The sequence below is a fragment of the Aotus nancymaae genome, unplaced genomic scaffold, assembly GCF_030222135.1.
Source record: "Aotus nancymaae isolate 86718 unplaced genomic scaffold, 86718_ANA_hifiasm-v0.15.2.pri h1tg000006l, whole genome shotgun sequence".
In the NCBI taxonomy this organism is placed as follows: domain Eukaryota; kingdom Metazoa; phylum Chordata; class Mammalia; order Primates; family Aotidae; genus Aotus; species Aotus nancymaae.
The window spans coordinates 3464147-3480478 of NW_026988417.1; the positions used below are offsets into that span (position 1 = coordinate 3464147).

General features: G+C 52.3%; 1 protein-coding gene across 3 annotated transcripts in view; it reads left to right on the forward strand.

The window, feature by feature from the left end:
• Positions 1–16332, forward strand: part of RGS12 (regulator of G protein signaling 12) — a 167602-nt gene that overhangs the window by 73201 nt on the left and 78069 nt on the right. The gene's annotated exons all lie outside the window — the stretch shown is intronic.

Below are 16332 nucleotides of genomic sequence, written 5' to 3' on the forward strand. Positions count from 1 at the left end.
CCGTGTTTTAGCTATTGTGAATAACACTGCTGTGAATATGGGCATATAAATACTGTTTGAGTTCCTGCTTTCCATTCTTTTGGCCGTATCCCAAAAGTGGAATTTCTGTATCATACGGTAATTCCATTTTTAATTTTTGAGGAACCACCATACTGTTTTCCGTAGTGGCTGCACCATTTGATATTCCTAGTGACAGTGCACCAGGTTTCCAGCTTCTCTTTGCCAACAGCATTTTCTGTTTTTTTGATGGTAGTCATCCTAGTGAGCGTGAAGTGGTATCTCATTGTTTTGATTTGCATTTCCCTAATGTTTAGTGATTTAAGCATCTTTTCATGTGTTTGTTGGCTATTTGCATATTTTCTTTGGAGAAACATCTACTCAAGTCCTTTGCCCATTTTTAAATCAGGTTATTTATTTTTGTTGTTGAGTTATAGGAGTTCTCTGTATTCTAGATATTAACCCCGTATCACATACAAGATTTGTAACTATTTTCTCATTCTGTGGGTTGCCTTTTTACTCTATTGATAATATCTTTGGTGTACAGAGTTCTTAAATTTTCATGAACTCCAACTTATCTATTTTTTCTTTTGTTGCCTGTGCCTTTGATATTGAAGAAATCATTGCCAAATCCAGTGTCTTGAAGCTTGTACCCTGTTTTCTTCTAAGTGTTATAGTTTCAGGTGTTATTTAGGTTTTTGATCCATTTTGAGTGAATTTTTGTATATGGTGTTAGGTAAAGGTCCATTTTTATTCTTTTGCATGTGGATATCCTTTTCCCAGCACCATTTATTGAAGAAATTACCCTTTCCCCATCGAATGGTCTTGGTACCCTTGTCAAAAATTATTTGACTGTTTATGTAAGAGTTTATTTCTGGGCTTTCTGTTTTGTTCCATTGGTCTTATATGTATGTCTTTAGGCCAGTACCACACTGTTTTGATTACTGTAGCTTTGAAATCAGGAAGTGCAAATCCTCTAGCTTTGTTCTTCTTTTTCAAGATTGTTTTGGTTATTCAGGGTCTCTTGAAATTCCAAATGAATTTCAGAATGGGTTTTTCTGTTTCTTTAAAAAGTCCTTGGGATTTCAATAGGGAAATCAGATTCAATTGAATATGCAGATTGCTTTAGGTGGTATTGACATCTTAACTATAGCAAGTCTGTCCATCCATCAACATGGGATATGTTTTATATTTACCTGTGTCTTTATTCCTTTCAGCAATGTTTTCTAGTTTTCATTGTACAAGTCTGTTACCTCCTTGGTTCAGTTAATTCCTCAGTATTCTTTTTATACTATTGTTAATGTAATTGTTTTTATAATTTCCTTTTCAGATTATTCACTGTTAGTGTAGAAATGCAACGGAGTTTTGTGTGTTGACTTCATGTCCTCCTATTTGCAGAATTCATTTGTTAGCTCTAATAAGATTTTTTTTTTGAAATATTTAGGGTTTTCTACATATAATATTTTACCATCTGTGAACAGAGATAATTTTACTTGTTTGTTTCCAGTTTAAGGGCCTTTCATTTCTTTTCTTGCCTAATTACTCTGGCTAGAACTTATAGTACTGTGTTGAAAAGAGGGACAAAGTGGGCACTTACACCTTGTTCCTGATCTTAGGGGGAAAGCTTTCAGTCGTTCCCCCTTGGATATGATGTCTGTTGTTGTTTCCTCACTTATGCCTTTTATACGTTGAGGTAGTTTCCTTCTATTTCTAGTTTGTTAGGTGTTTTTTTTCAAGCCATGAAACGATATTGAATTTTGTGAAATTTTTTTTGCTTCAGTTAAGATAATTATGTGATTTTCCCTCTTAATTTTGTTAATGAGGTATAATACAATGATCGATTTTTCGTATGTTGAATTATCCTTGCATTCCAGGAATAAATTCCACTTGGTGATGATGTATAATCCTTTTAATATGCTGCTGAATTCAGTTTGCTAGTATTTGGTTGAGGATTTTTACATTAATATTTGTCTCTAGTTTTCTTGTATTTCTTTGTCTGGCTTGATGACAGGGTAATGTCATAGAACAGGAAGTATTCCTCCTCCTCCTCTCTTCTTCTTCTTCTTCTTCTTCTTCTTCTTCTTCTTCTTCTTCTTCTTCTTCTTCTTCTTCTTCTTCTTCTTCTTCTTCAATATTTTGAAAGCGTTTGAGAAGCATTGGTATTAGTTCTTTAAATGTTTGGTAGAATTCACCGTGAAGCCATCAGATCCAGGGCTTTCCTTTGTCAGGAGGTTTTTAAATTGCTGATTCAATTTGCTTACTAGTTACAGATCTGTTCAGATTTTCTGTTCTTTTTTCTTTTTTGAGATGAAGTCTTGCTCTATCTCCCAGGCTGGAGTGCAGGTGGTGACATGAAACTCGGCTCACTGGAACCTCTGCCTCCTGGGTTCAAGCGATTTTTCTGCCTCAGCCTCCTGAGTGGCTACAGGCGCACGCCACTATGCCTGGCTAACTTTTTGTATTTTTAGTATAGATGGGGTTTCACCATGTTAGCTAGGATGGTCTCCATCTCTTGACCTCGGGATCTGCCTGCCTTGGCCTCCCAAAGTGCTGGGATTACAGGTGTGAGCCACCATGCCCTGCCTTTTTTTTTTTTTTAAAGGCTGTGTCTTACTCTGTTGCCCAGTCTGGAGTGCAGTGGTGCAATCTCAGCTTACTGCAACCTCCACCTCCTGGGTTCAAGTGATCCTCCCACCTCAGCCTCCTGAGTAGCTGGAACTACAGGTGTGTGCCTCCACACCTGGCTAATTTTTAATTTTTTTGTAGGGCTGGGTTTCACCATGTTGCCCATGCTGGTCTTGAACTCTTGGGCCCAAGTGATCTGCTGCCTTGGCCTCCCAAAGTGCTGGGATTACAGGCTTGAGCCACTGTGCCTGGTGAGATTTTCTGATTCTTTATGATTTGGACTTGGTAGGTTTTGTGTTTCTAGGAATTTATCCATTTCATCTGCATTATCCAGTGTATTGGTATATAGTTGCTCATGGTACTCCTCTTGTACTGTAATTCTTGTTATATCTGTAGAATTGGTAGTAATGTTGCTTTTTTCATTTCTGATTTTAGTAATTTGAGTCTTCTCTTTTTTTTCCTTAGTTCATTTAGCAAAAGATTTGTCAATTTTGTTGATCTTTCCAAAGGTTTTATTGATTTTTTTTTCTTGTTTTTCTGTTCTCTATTTCATTGATCTCTGCTCTAATCTTTATTATTTCCTGTCTTCTTCTAGCTTTGGGTTTAGTTTATTTTTCCTAGTTTCTTAAGTTGTAAAATTAAATTGTTGATTTGAGATCTTTTTGTAAGCATTTAAGGCTATAAATTTCCCCCTTAGTACTGTTCGTACTGCTTTTGCTGTGTTCCATAAGTTTTGGTATATTGCGTTTTTGTTTTAATTTGTCTCAGGTATTTTCTAATTTTCCTTATGAAGGGCAAAAGAAAGCTATAGGTACATCTCCATGATGACTGGAGAGGCAGAAGCTTTTAAAGACAGACACAAAAGGCACTCCCTGTAAAGGCGAAGACCGATGACTTTGATTAAATGAATATTAGGAACCTACATTCATGAAAACATAGTATTTTTAGAAGGAAGTGGGGAGGACACTGCGGCTAACCCACAAAGCCCATGGACGCTGAGAACTCAGCATGTCCATGAGAATGACAGCCCCAGTGCACAGTGCGCGAGGGATTGGAACAGACGTTTTACTACAGGTGCTAGCCAGTGGCAAAGTAACCTACGAGCAGGTTTCCAGGCAAATTCCTAGAGTTTCATCATGTGTACCAAGAGCATGTCCAAGAATTCAAAATAGCATTATTCATAAGCATTATTCCCTACACTGAAGCAGCCTGACTGCCCACCGGCAGTGGAAAGGAGTTAGCTGTGGTTTATTCCTGCAGTGGAATGCTGATAGACTGTGGCTGTCTTGAGAACACGGATCACTGTCACAGAAAGATGACAGGCGCAAGAGAATGCACCTGTGTCATTCCAGTTACAGAAACCTGAAAACAGGCAAAACTGTTGAAAACCATGGTTCTAGGTTATGTGCTTCAGTGGTAGAACCATAAAGAAGAGCTAGAATGTTGTTACGCTTTTCATCGTAAACTGGGTGGGGGCTCCGTATGCTTCACTTGATAATAAACCACCGAGCCATGCATTTCTGTCTTGTACTTTTCTGAATTTGTGTTATAGTTTATGACAAAAAATGGCAGCTTGGGTGTGTGTATTTTTTTTCCAGACCTTTTGAATGGCTAGGGCATCAGCCCCGAGCAATGTCAACATTTGGGGTGAGGATTTGCACATGGGCCTGAAAGCAAGATGGGACCTGGGACCTTGGCACATGAGCAGAAATGGTGAGGGCAGGCTGGCCTCTGAGCCGGTTGGGATGGAAACTGAGGGCATGAACTGGCACCAGTAGCAGGAGGGAGAGAAGGCCCTTGGGCAGGGGGAGCACTTGGAGGAGCTCCCGAGGCAAGAGGTGGAGGCCAGAGGATGACATAGCTGCTCTGGGAATTGCAGGGGCGAGTTGTTTGTTCGCAAGAGAGGCAGTGACAGGCCTGTTGAGGAAGGACACAGTCAGAGGGAACGTCTCTGCCTTCCAGATGTTAAGTCAGGTTCAGACAGAGATGGTCTACAGTGTTGGTGAAATAAATGTCTTCGAGCTACACTGAAGGCCTAGAAGATGGGCCCACACACATCAGTGCCTCTCACATGCCAGGCTTCTGGGAGAGCTGTGTTCTGGGGACTGAGGCGTAGTACAGGGAACAGTGCCCCCATCAGCCTGGGGCAGGCAGTGTTGGGAGCCAGCGGCCACCTGCAGAGCTCTCCCTCATCACCCACAGTGGGCTGCGGACCCCATGGGACTGAGCCATCTGTGGTGGATGGAGCTGGGCAGGTGCACTTGGATTTTGTTCACAGCTTTCTCCACCTATGTCCCCTGTCTCAAAGGGCAGCGGCAGTGAAGAAGGGGTGGGTGCTGGAGACTGAGGTGGGGGACATAGGGTATGGGTGGGATTCCAGGCCCTGCTCAAACCAGACAGGATGGGGTCTGTAGGACCTCCTGGGAGTGCCAGGTTGAGGGAGACATTTTTCCTTAGCTGTCCTAACCCGTGTGTAGCCTCACATTGTGAAGAGAGTGTGTGTGTGCATGTGAGGGTGAGTGTGAGAGTTTGTGTCAGTGTGTGGGGGTATGAATGTGAGGGTGTGTGTCAGTGTGTGAAGGTGTGTGAGGGTGTGAGGGGGAGTGTGAGTGGTGTGTGAGGGTGTGTGTGAGGTGTGTATGAGTGTGAAGGTGTGAGGGTGTGTGGAGTGTATGAATGTGAAGGTGTGTGAGGGTGTGTGTAGGGAAGTGTATGTGAAGGTGTGTGAGGGTGTGAGCGTTAGGTGTGTGTATGAGTGTGAAGGTGTGTGGAGAAGTGTGTATGTGAAGGTGTATGGGTGTGAGGAGTGTATGAGTGTGAAGGTGTGAGGGTGTGGGGGGAGTGTATGAGTGTGAAGGTGTGTGAGGGTGTGTGGAGTGTATGTGTGAAGGTGTATGGGTGTGAGGAGTGTATGAGTGTGAAGGTGTGGGGGGAGTGTATGAGTGTGAAGGTGTGAGGGTGTGTGTGGGGGAGTGTATGGTGTGTGGGTGTGAGGAGTGTATGAGTGAAGGTGTGTGAGGGTGTGGGGGGTGTATGAGTGTGAAGGTGTATGAGTGAAGGTGTGTGAGGGTGTGTAAGGGTGTGTGTGGGTGTGTGTGAGTCAGTGTAAGTGGGGGAGTGTATGTGTGAAGATGTGTGAGGTGTGTGTATGAGTGTGAAGGTGTGTGAGGGTGTGTGAGGTGTGTATGAGTGTGAAGGTGTGAGGGTGTGTGGAGTGTATGAGTGTGAAGGTGTGTGAGGGTGTGTAGGGAAGTGTATGTGGTGTGTGAGGGTGTGAGCGTTAGGTGTGTATGAGTGTGAAGGTGTGTGAGGGTGTGTGGAGGAGTGTGTATGTGTGAAGTGTATGGGTGTGAGGAGTGAGTGTGAAGGTGTGAGGGTGTGGGGGGAGTGTATGAGTGTGAAGGTGTGTGTGTGGAGTATGTGTGAAGGTGTATGGGTGTGAGGAGTGTATGAATGTGAAGGTGTGTGGGGGTGTGTGTAGGGAAGTGTATGTGAAGGTGTGTGAGGGTGAGCGTTAGGTGTGTGTATGAGTGTGAAGGTGTGTGAGGGTGTGTGGAGTGTATGTGTGAAGGTGTATGGGTGTGTGAGGAGTGTGAGGGTGTGGGGGGAGTGCATGAGTGTGAAGGTGTGTGAGGGTGTGTGGGAGTGTATGAAGGTGTGTGGGTGTGAGGAGTGTATGAGTGAAGGTGTGTGAGGGTGTGGGGGGTGTATGAGTGTGAAGGTGTATGAGTGAGGGTGTGTAAGGTGTGTGTGGGTGTGTGAGGGTGTGTCAGTGTGAGGGTGTGGGTGAGTATCAGTGTGAAGGTGTGTGTGGGTGTGAGGTGTGTGGGGGTGTGTGTGGTGTGTGTGTGAGGAGTGTGAGGGTGTGTGTGGGGGTGTGTGTGAAGGTGTGTGAGGGTGTGAGGAGTGTGAGTGAAGGTGAGGGGGGAGTGTATGAGTGTGAAGATGTGGGTGTGAGGTGTGTGAAGGTGTGAGGGTGTGTAAGGGTGTGTGTCTGTGTGAGGGTGTGAGGGTGTGTGTGAGGGTGAGGGTGAGTGGGGGAGTGTATGAGTGTGAAGGTGTGTGGGTGTGAGTGTGATGTATGAGTGAAGGTGTGAGTGGGGGAGTATGTGTGAAGGTGAGGTGTATGTGTGAAGGTGTGTGAGGGTGTGAAGTGTGTGTGAAGGTGTGTGAGGGTGTGTGGGAGTGTGAGTGTGAAGGTGTGTGGGGGTGTGAGGTGTGTATGAGTGAAGGTGTGGATGTGTAAGGGTGTGTGTCTGAGGGTGAGGGTGTGTGTCAGTGTGTGAGGGTGTGTGAGGGTGTGAGTGGGGGAGTATGAGTGTGAAGGTGTGGGTGTGGGAGTGTGTGTGAAGGTGTGTGGGTGTGGGGGAGTGTATGAGTGTGAGGATGTGTGAGGTGTGTATGAGTGAAGGTGTGAGGGTGAGAGCTGTGTATGAGTGTGAAGGTGTGTGAGGGTGTGAGTGTATGAGTGAAGGTGTGAGGGTGTGGGGGAGTGTATGAGTGTGAAGGTGTGTGAGGTGTGTGTATGTGTGAAGGTATTTGAGGGTGTGAGTGAGGGTGTGTGTCAGTGTGTGAAGGTGTGTGGGGGGAGTATGTGTGAAGGTGTGTGGGTGTGTGAGGTGTGTGTATGAGTGAAGGTGTGTGAGGGTGTGTGTGTGGGAGTGTGAGTATGAAGGTATGTGAGGGTGTGTGAGGAGTGTGTATGAGTGTGAAGGTGTGTGAGGGTGTGAGTGTCGGGGAGTGTGTAGGGTCCCTCCCTGTTGATGCGGAGACGAGAAACTGTAGAAATAAAAGACACAGAGTTAGAGAAAAGAGAGTTTGGGCTCGGGGTCCACTGCCAGCCAAAGCGCGGAGACCTGCAGTGGCCCCAAGTGCCTGGACGCTCTGACTTTTATTGAGTACAAAGCAGTGGGCAGGGAAGGCAGGGTGAGGTCCTGGTGGGCAGTGACAGGGTCAGGTAAATCACCTGTCTTGGAGACAGGACCCAAGGCTTTCAAGTAGCCGAGGCGAGGAAAAAAGCTAATGCGTCAGCGCTCTTTGCGTATTTGTCAGAAATATCAAGGACACTAAGACTATGTTACTATTATTAATTCTTATCTTTTAAGAAAAAGGGAAACCAGGTGCAGAAGCAGGCCGTGAGGGTAGACATGGGACGTGACCACTGAGGCACAGCATCACGTAGAGACAGTTAAGCCCCGGGTGTCTGCGGGTGTCCCTGACAGCCATCAGGCCTTACCACAAGAGCTTGGAGCAGCGGAGTTTTCTCCTAACTTCCCCAGGAAGGGGACGTCTCAGCCATTTTGGACGTCTCCTCCCCTAGCTGCCTAAACGGCGGGGCTTTCACAGCGCTGGCGCTGCCGCACAGCCGAGGCGCCCTCCAGCAGCCCTTATGCGGGTGTGACAGAACCTGGAGCATCTTGCCTTAGTGTTACTCATTTCATAGTGTCACCTCAGTTCCATGCTTCATAACCCGATAGTCATTAGTAAGCTTAAAGGTTATATTGAGTATACATCTTTATGATTATAAATAACTATAGATTATATGTGATTATATAAAGGAATAACTATGTGCCTACATTTCTAATTCTTTTCTAAATCATTATTTATGTGGGGACAGGCTGAGACTTCAGACCCTTGCCACAGCACTTGCGGGGTTTCCCCCCTACAGAGTGTGTGAGGGAGTGTGTGTGCAAGGGTGTGAGTGTGTGAGGGTCAGTGTGTGAGGATGTATATGAGTGTGTGATGTGAGAGTGTGGTACGTGTGAGGGTGTATGAGTGTGAGGGTGATGGTGTGAGGGTGTGTGTGAGGGTGTGTGTGAAGGTGTGTCAGTGTGAGGGTGTGTGTCTGAGAGGGTGTGTGTGGGTGTTAGGGTGTGTCAGTGTGCGAGTGTAAGTTTGCGAGTGAAGGTATGTGTGGGTGTGTCAGTGTGAGGGTGTATGAGGGAGTATGACAGCATGTGTGTGGGGTGTGTCTGAGCATGTGAGTGTGAATGTGAGGGAGTGTGGTGTGAGGGTGTGTGAGGATGTATGACAGCGTGTGTGTGAGGGTGTGTCTGAGTGTGAGTGTGAATGTGAGGGAGTGTGGTGTGAGGGTGTGAATGAGTGAGTGTGAGTGTGAGGTGTGTATGTGTGGTGTGAGGGTGTGAATGAGTGTGAGTGGGTGTGAGTGTGAGGGTGTGTATGTGAGCATGTCAGTGTGGGTGTGTGAGATGGTTGTGTGTGCAAATGAGTGTGGGAGTGTGTGAGGGTGTGTGAGTGTATGTGTGTCCGTGTGGGTGTGTGAGAGATGGTTGTGTGTGCACGAATGAGTGTGTGTGAGGGTGTGTGCATCAGTGTGAGTGTGTGTGGCAAGGTCATTTGGAACTAGCAGTTCTGTCCCTCGTCTTACCCCATTCATAAATCCTAGTGTTTTTGGAATTATTTCTGCAAAGTTGCATTATGTTAAAGTGGAAAAAGTGACCGGCGATTATAAGTGTCTACTCTTTCCCCTATCAAAGAGCTTCAGCTATTTTAAAGAGAAACAGTTCTCATAAAGCCATTTGAAGCTCGGCTCCTGTTGTTTCTTTGACTTCTGTTTTGGGTGCCAGCTCCCTGAGAGACCCCAAGTCTGGTAGTTGGTTGACTCCTGGTAAGCAGCCGCCGGGCCTGAACCACCGCTTGCTGGCAGGTGAGAAGCGAAGGGCAGGAGGCGAGGCGGACGAGGGTGTGTGTGTTCCTGCGTGCGGAGACTGTGCTTGGGAAGCCGCCGCACTGCCTGCTGTGGAGATGACGCGGGTCTCGCTCACCTCGCGCTCACGGCCCAGCTCCGTGCAGGAGTGAGGCAGCAATGTGTGGACCTGCCAGCCCTCCTGGTTTGGGGCAGGCTTGGCGGGAGCAGAGCAAAGACCAACAGTGACTCGGACTGGGCTGCGTGCTGGGTGCTTATCCAAGAGCTGGGAGGGCGTGGAGTCACCAGAGTGACGGGAGGCAGACAGAACCCTGGGACCCAGGGGTCAGGGACTGGAAGGAAGCTTGGTGATAGAAACCTGGGGGTGGCCTGGAGGGCTGAGAGGCGCTTGAGAGTGGCTGGGTGACCTGGGAAGGGCAGTGCAGGGCTGGGATGGGGAGGGGACATGCCTCCTAGGTTTGCACAACCCATGCTGCTGGAGAGGCCAGGCACCTGGGAGTTGGGGACTCTGCTCCGTCACATCGTCTGTGGCTTGAAATGCTTCCCTCCCCGATTCTGCAAGTGCCTTGGGATGGCCAGGACCTGTATCTTATTCATGTTTGTGCTTTTCTTTATTCACCAGGGAAATAAGCAGGATTTATCTTAGATGAATCATGTAGCTGTCTGTAAGGGTTGTTGTGTAAGCCCTGGGGATGGCCTTGTTGTCCCTCAAGGGACATCACTGTCCGACACTAGCACCACATCACTGCTGCCCCTCGGGGCTCCTGGGCTTGTGACATCCATCTGCCGCAACTGTGACTCGGGGCCTCTGTGTCTGAGGGCAGCCCCTTAAGCCTGTGCTGAGCTTCCTGGGGCCGGCTCCTCTCCCCCAGGGGCCCTGGCAGGGTGGGTGTATACTCCACCTGCTTCCGCAGATGTCCCCTCCCAGGTCGTCCCACACTGTTACTGAGCTGCAGTTCAGCAGCACTGGACCAGGAGAGGTCCTGCCCTTGGGAACTTGCTCTCCACTTGGGAGAGATGAACAAACAGCAGCAGCAGGAGACTGTCCACGAGCCCCTGGAAATGAGGCCAGGTGATGTGGGGAACGCCTGACGCTCGGAGGGAGCCAGGGCAGGTGTTGGGACACGGCCCAGGGCCCAGGACAGCTGGTGTGTCCCAGGGACAGAGGAGGGAGGGCTGGGCTGACACCTGGACTTAGATATTCTAAGTGTGACCGGAACTTTGGGTAAATTTCCTGCTAGGAGCTGAAGGAGAGGGCGACTGCCCTGTGTGTGGCATGGAGAATTTGGGGGCCTTGGCTGATTTCCCATCACCGGACTTGGCAGGCGCTGCCTGGGAGAGCCGGGGCCTGGCTGCTGCAGGAGGCTGTTTGGAAGGACTCTGGATAAGAGGAGGCTGGGCGGAGGTGCGGGACCCAGAGGGGCACACCCTACACAAGGCGGGCGGAATCCAGGTGGCCACTGGATGGAGGTTCTGCTGCCAGGTGGAACCCGCGCGTTTCCAGGGGAGCAGAAGGGGTGTCCTGGGTGACAGAAGGACAAGACGATGGCGGTCTGCAGGTTCTCCGGGAGCTGCAGGAGCCAGGAGCCTGGGCTGGAGCCTGGGAGAGACCTGGATTCAGGGACTGGGCAGAGAGGGGATGGTCAGGGCCAGGGACGGCAGACCGCAGTCCCTGGCCAGACTCGTAACTCCAGGGTTATGAGCAGGGAGAGAATCCGGGTCTGTGCTCACATCTGTGAGGCTGCCTGTTCTTGTAAATAAAGTCTCCCTGGGCCGCAGACGCTGTCTGCTGTTTCACGCGACAGTGGCAGAGTGGGATCGAGTGCATGGTGTCGCCTGCACAGTTGGCACTGCCTGCTCTTTGCCCTTTGTAGGGAGTTGGCCTCGCCTCGGTAAGAACCCGGCGCCTGAGGTTGCACCAGTGAGAGGCAGGGCCCAGAGGAAGAGCAGCTGGGAAGGGCCTGCCTGGCTGCTTGCTGTGCCCAGGCACTGCACCATTCCCTGCGCTTGGGACCCCACCCTTGGGCCAGTGACTGCTCGGGCACCAGGTCTGCCTGCCACGTGTGCCCTGAACACCCTGCCTGACGGAAGCCACACCTGAGGCATTTAAAGCTTTCACCTTTCACCACACCTGGCCCCTCTGTCTGCCTTGGTCTTTCCTGAGGGATTTATGTTGATTGACACTCCTGGGTACCAGTGCCATGCTGGGAGGAACCCGTGTGCTTCCTCTGGCCTGAGCTGGATCTGGGGCCCAGGGTGAGCGGCCATGGGCACCTGGTGCTGTGTGCAGGGTCGGGCAGCAAGGGGCACCCAGGCCATGCTCTCCCTTCATTGCTTCAGATGGTACCAGGCAGGGAAGACAGGGCTTGAGGGAGGGAGGACAGAGGGAGGAGGGAGACAGGTGGGAGGAGGGAGAGAGGTGAGAGGTCGGAGGGAGGTGAGAGGATGGAGGACACGGCTTGAGGGAGGGAGGAGGGAGGGAGGATGGAGGGAGGAGGGAGACAGGTGGGAGGAGGGAGAGAAGTGAGAGGATGGAGGGAGGTGAGAGGATGGAGGACACAGCTTGAGGGAGGGAGGATGGAGGGAGGAGGGAGACAGGTGGGAGGAGGGAGAGAGGTGAGAGGTCGGAGGGAGGTGAGAAGATGGAGGACATGGCTTGAGGGAGGGAGGAGGGAGGGAGGATGGAGGGAGGAGGGAGACAGGTGGGAGGAGGGAGAGAGGTGAGAGGATGGAGGGAGGTGAGAGGATGGAGGACATGGCTTGAGGGAGGGAGGAGGGAGGAGGGAGACAGGTGAGAGGACAGAGGGAGGTCAGAGGGAGGAGGGAGACAGGTGAGAGGATGGAGGGAGGACAGAGCTTGAGGGAGGGAGGACAGAAGGGGGATAGAGGGAGAAGGGAGACAGGAGAGAGGGCTTCTCCTCCCTCCAGGTCGAGCTGTGCCCCAGGTGAGAGGAGGGAGGGAGGAGGCAGGAGCTTTCACACTGTCTCCAGTGAGTTGCCTTGATTCCATCTTGAGGCCTGTGCTGTGATCTTGCCCATCCAGAGCTGCAGTCCCCAGCAAAAACCACCCGAGCCCTGAGTCCGACCTAAGCCTTGGCGTGAGGCAGGCATGGCCTTCTTGGCTGCTGGGTGGTGATGCTGGCTTCTTCCTGGCCTCCTACTCGCCTCTGGGACGACGTGCTACACATCACATTGTTTAGGAATGAGATCCTCACAGGCCTTTCAGAGTAAGCTCCTTTTACCCTGCCTCTTATGTTTGTGACTTTGCTATTTTCAGAATTTAACTTAGAAATCTTTGCTTATCTTGGTCTTTTGCACACCAGTCTACTTTTAAAACCCATTATAAGGGAAATGTTCTGAATTGTCCTTAAGATCCTGCGAACTCCAGGGCATGTAATGGTATTCTTCAGTGCTTCAGGGCCCTCTCATTGACTGCATGTTTGTTGAACACCTACTATGTGCCCGCTTGCTGTAAGGAGCTGCAGGCCAGGTGGGGTGGGACCTCACTGGGGGGTGCTAGTCTAGGCAGCACCACGACCCCCAAGAAGGGCGTTGGGGAAGGAGGGCAGGCAGGCAGGACGGGCAGGCAGGCAGGACCGCCAGGCTGCATGGTGGTCAGGTGTGGGGCTGGGGCGGGCGCCAAGGCAGACTGCAAAGGGTCAGACTGGTGTATGGCGGCCAGCTGTCTTAGCTGGTCAGGTGGGGTGAGGGATAGAGGGTGGGAGGATGGAAGAGCCCAGCTGGGGGAGATTCCAAGGCCCTGCCCAGAGTGGAGCCACACCCGGGCCTTTGGCTTGGTCACCAGAGGCTTCCAGGGTTACGAGGAGGGAGAGAATCCGGGTCTGTGCTCACATGTGTGAGGCTGTTCTGCAGGTGTCTCCCGGGGTCAGTCAGCAGAGAGGCCCCTCCAGTTCCTGCCTCTCTGCCTCCCAAGCCCTCCTAGCTGAGAGTGAGGTGGTCCAGCCCCATGAAGGAGGCAGCAGGGCTTGCAGCCAGGGTCTGCCAGGGCCGTCCTGTTGCCTGGGCCTTCCGCGCTTGTCTCCTTTCTGCATTCAGAAACCTTCAAGAGAGAGTGCTTCTGTTCCCTCCAGGTCGAGCTGTGCCCCAGGAATGGCTGGAAGGCTCAGGGGCCCCTGTTTGGGCCCCACATTCACGGGATGGGTCCTCTATCTGAGGCTGGTGTGGGTGGGGGCGGTAATAGTGAGAGGGGCCCAGGGAGGCAGGTGGCCTTGCAGGGAGGCTCAGAGTCAAGGAGGAGCTCTTTGGCAGGTCCTGGAGACCTGCTGGAGACATGGGTGTCACCCACAGATGACTTTGCCTTCACCAGAACTTTCCAGCTAGCCAGGCCTCTCCTGGCCCCAGGACATAGCCCATGTGGGTGCTCACCTCTGCCCAGCTCAGCTCCTCTCGACCTGGAACACCCTCAGCCCCCCACCCCCATCATCCCTGCTGCCCTGGCTGAACCCAGAGCTCCCATCCGTGAACTCCTCCAACCCAGCCCTGCCCGCCTGTTCACCCTGGGTTTCCAGCTTAGGACAGATTCCTGGGGAGGTGAGGGACTCCCTCCAGGTAGTCGGGAAGCACGTCCTGTATCCAGCTGGGTGGTGAGATGCAGGCCAAGCCCCCGCTGCACCACAGCTGCCCCCAGGCTTACATGCCCGCTTGCTGAGCCCATCACACGGGGGCTTTACCTTCCCTGGGCTCTGCAGTGGCGCCTGCAGGAGGCCCGGTGGGCCGGCGTTGGAGGGCTTAGAACGGCTCGCCCTTTCTGAACTAGCACTCTGCCCACTTGCTCTTCATGCCTGTCCTGGTGAGGCAGCACCTGTGCAGCACACAATCCAGTGCTCCAGCCTGGTAGCGCTTTTCTTCTTGTGCCCAGACCAGCCGTGGATGTGTTTGTGAAGGGCTGTGCTGGCTCCCCAGGCCTGGAGGCTGAGCCCAACTCCCGGCAGGCACTGAGTAGACACCTCCATCCAAACGAGGGCAGTCTAGCACGAGGCAGGGGAGGCAGGCTGGTGCCCAGAACCTTCTGGGGCGTGGCTGTCAGCAGCTCCTGGGCCTTTCACCGTATGGCAGGCGGCTCATCCCTGTCTTCCCAGGGCACTTGCTGCTGGGGCCCTCAGGAGGTCACAGGGGGTCTCCCAGGCATGTTCTGGCCCTGCCCCATCTCTTTCCTTACCTGGTGGCAGAGGGGAGGCACTGGCTAGGCAGGGGAGGCCAGCAGCTGCAGAGCACAGGCTCCCACAAAAGAGGAGATGGGGGTGCTAGAGAGAGGCAGGAGAACCCAGAGGACCCGTCGTTAGTGACGGGGCAGCAGCACGCGGACCCCTGGAGGCCTGGGCTGCTTTGTGGGCTACACGGAATAAGCCATGTAGACAACGTGAAGTCGTGTTTCTTTCTGCCCTCGATGGAATGAGCTGGGATGAAGGCGTTTCTGTCTGAAAGGCTTGAGGTTTGGCACTTAGCTGATAACCCCTCAGCAGAAGGCCCCACACACGCCCCGGCTGCATTCGCTTCCCGGTCGCTGGTAGCTGTCCCCAGGGTCTGGGGCTCCTGGGGGACCAGGATGATGTTGTCCTCTGCTCCTGCCTGGAGACCACTGTCTCCTCCAAAGCTCTGTAAACTGTCGGTAGTGCAGGCCCCTCGGAAGCCAGTGAGGGGAACAGGCAGGTCAGCATCAGGGGCTCACCTGGCCACCCCAGAAACCCTGTGCTGTTATTCCAGGACCTTCGGATTGCTTTCTCTGAAAGTGTGCCTGTGGGTGCCTGTGTGTAGGGGTGCCTGTGTGTGGGGGTCGAGGTGCCTATGTGGGTGTGCATGGATGGGTGCCTGTGTGTGTGGGTACCTGTGTGTGTGGGTGCCTGTGTGTGTGTACCTGCGCCTGTGGGTGCCTGTGTGTGTGGGTGCCGGTGTGGGTGGGCACAGATGGGTGCCTGTTTGTGTGGGGGAGTGCCTGTGTGTGGGGGAGTGCCTGTGTGTGGGGGAGTGCCTGTGTGTGGGTGCCTGTGTGTGGGTGTACCTGTGTGTGGTGTGTGGGTGCCTGTGTGGGTAGGCACGGATGGGTGCCTGTGTGTGGGTGCCTGTGTGTGGGTGTACCTGTGTGTGGTGTGTGGGTGCCTGTGTGGGTAGGCACGGATGGGTGCCTGTGTGTGGGTGCCTGTGTGTGGGTGTACCTGTGTGTGGTGTGTGGGTGCCTGTGTGGGTAGGCACGGATGGGTGCCTGTGTGTGGGTGCCTGTGTGTGGTGTGTGGGTGCCTGTGTGTGGGGGATATGTGTGTGTGGGATGTGTATGTGTATGGGGGGTTGCCTGTGTGTGCATATATGGGTGCCTGTGTGTGGGTGCCTGTGTGTGGGTGCACATGTATGGGGGGTACATGTGTGTGGGTGCCTGTGTGGGCAGGCACAGATGGGTGGCTGTGTGTGGGTGCATATATGTGTGTGGGGTACGTGTGTATGTAGGGTGTGTGTGTGTATGGGGGTGCCTGTGTGTGTGTGCACCTATGGGTGCCTGTGTGTGTGGGGGGGTGTGTGTGTGTGTATGGAGGGGTGCCTGTGTGCGTGTGGGTGCCTGTGTGTGTGGGGCTGGGTGGGTGGGTGCACGGTGCTGACAGTAGGGCAGGGGACGGGGATGCTGGTTTTGCCTGACAGATGTGGCTTAACCCAGGAATGGTGATGTGGTCTGGCTGCTCAAGGGCCTGGTCTATGTGTGCCCCGCTTCTGTCACACTGCCCGCCATGCATGTTGTACCTAAAGCAGACCCTCTGGCCCAGAGCCCAGAGCCCAGGGGAAGTGGGTGGGGCCGTGGTAGTTAGAGGCGAGTCCCTGCTAAGGAACAGGGCTTCTGAGCCCTGGTGAGAGAAGCAGAGGTGGCGCCCCTTCCAAGGAGGAGCAGCTGTGCAGAGGGAGGTATGGCTGCCTTGGGGTGATTCCTGCGCTTCTGGGGGTGTGGCTGGGCGCTGCCTCCCTGCTCCTGTGGACTCCCTCACACTTCTATTACTTGCACAGCTCCTGGGAAAAACCTTCTAAGGAAGCTTGAGCTGTGT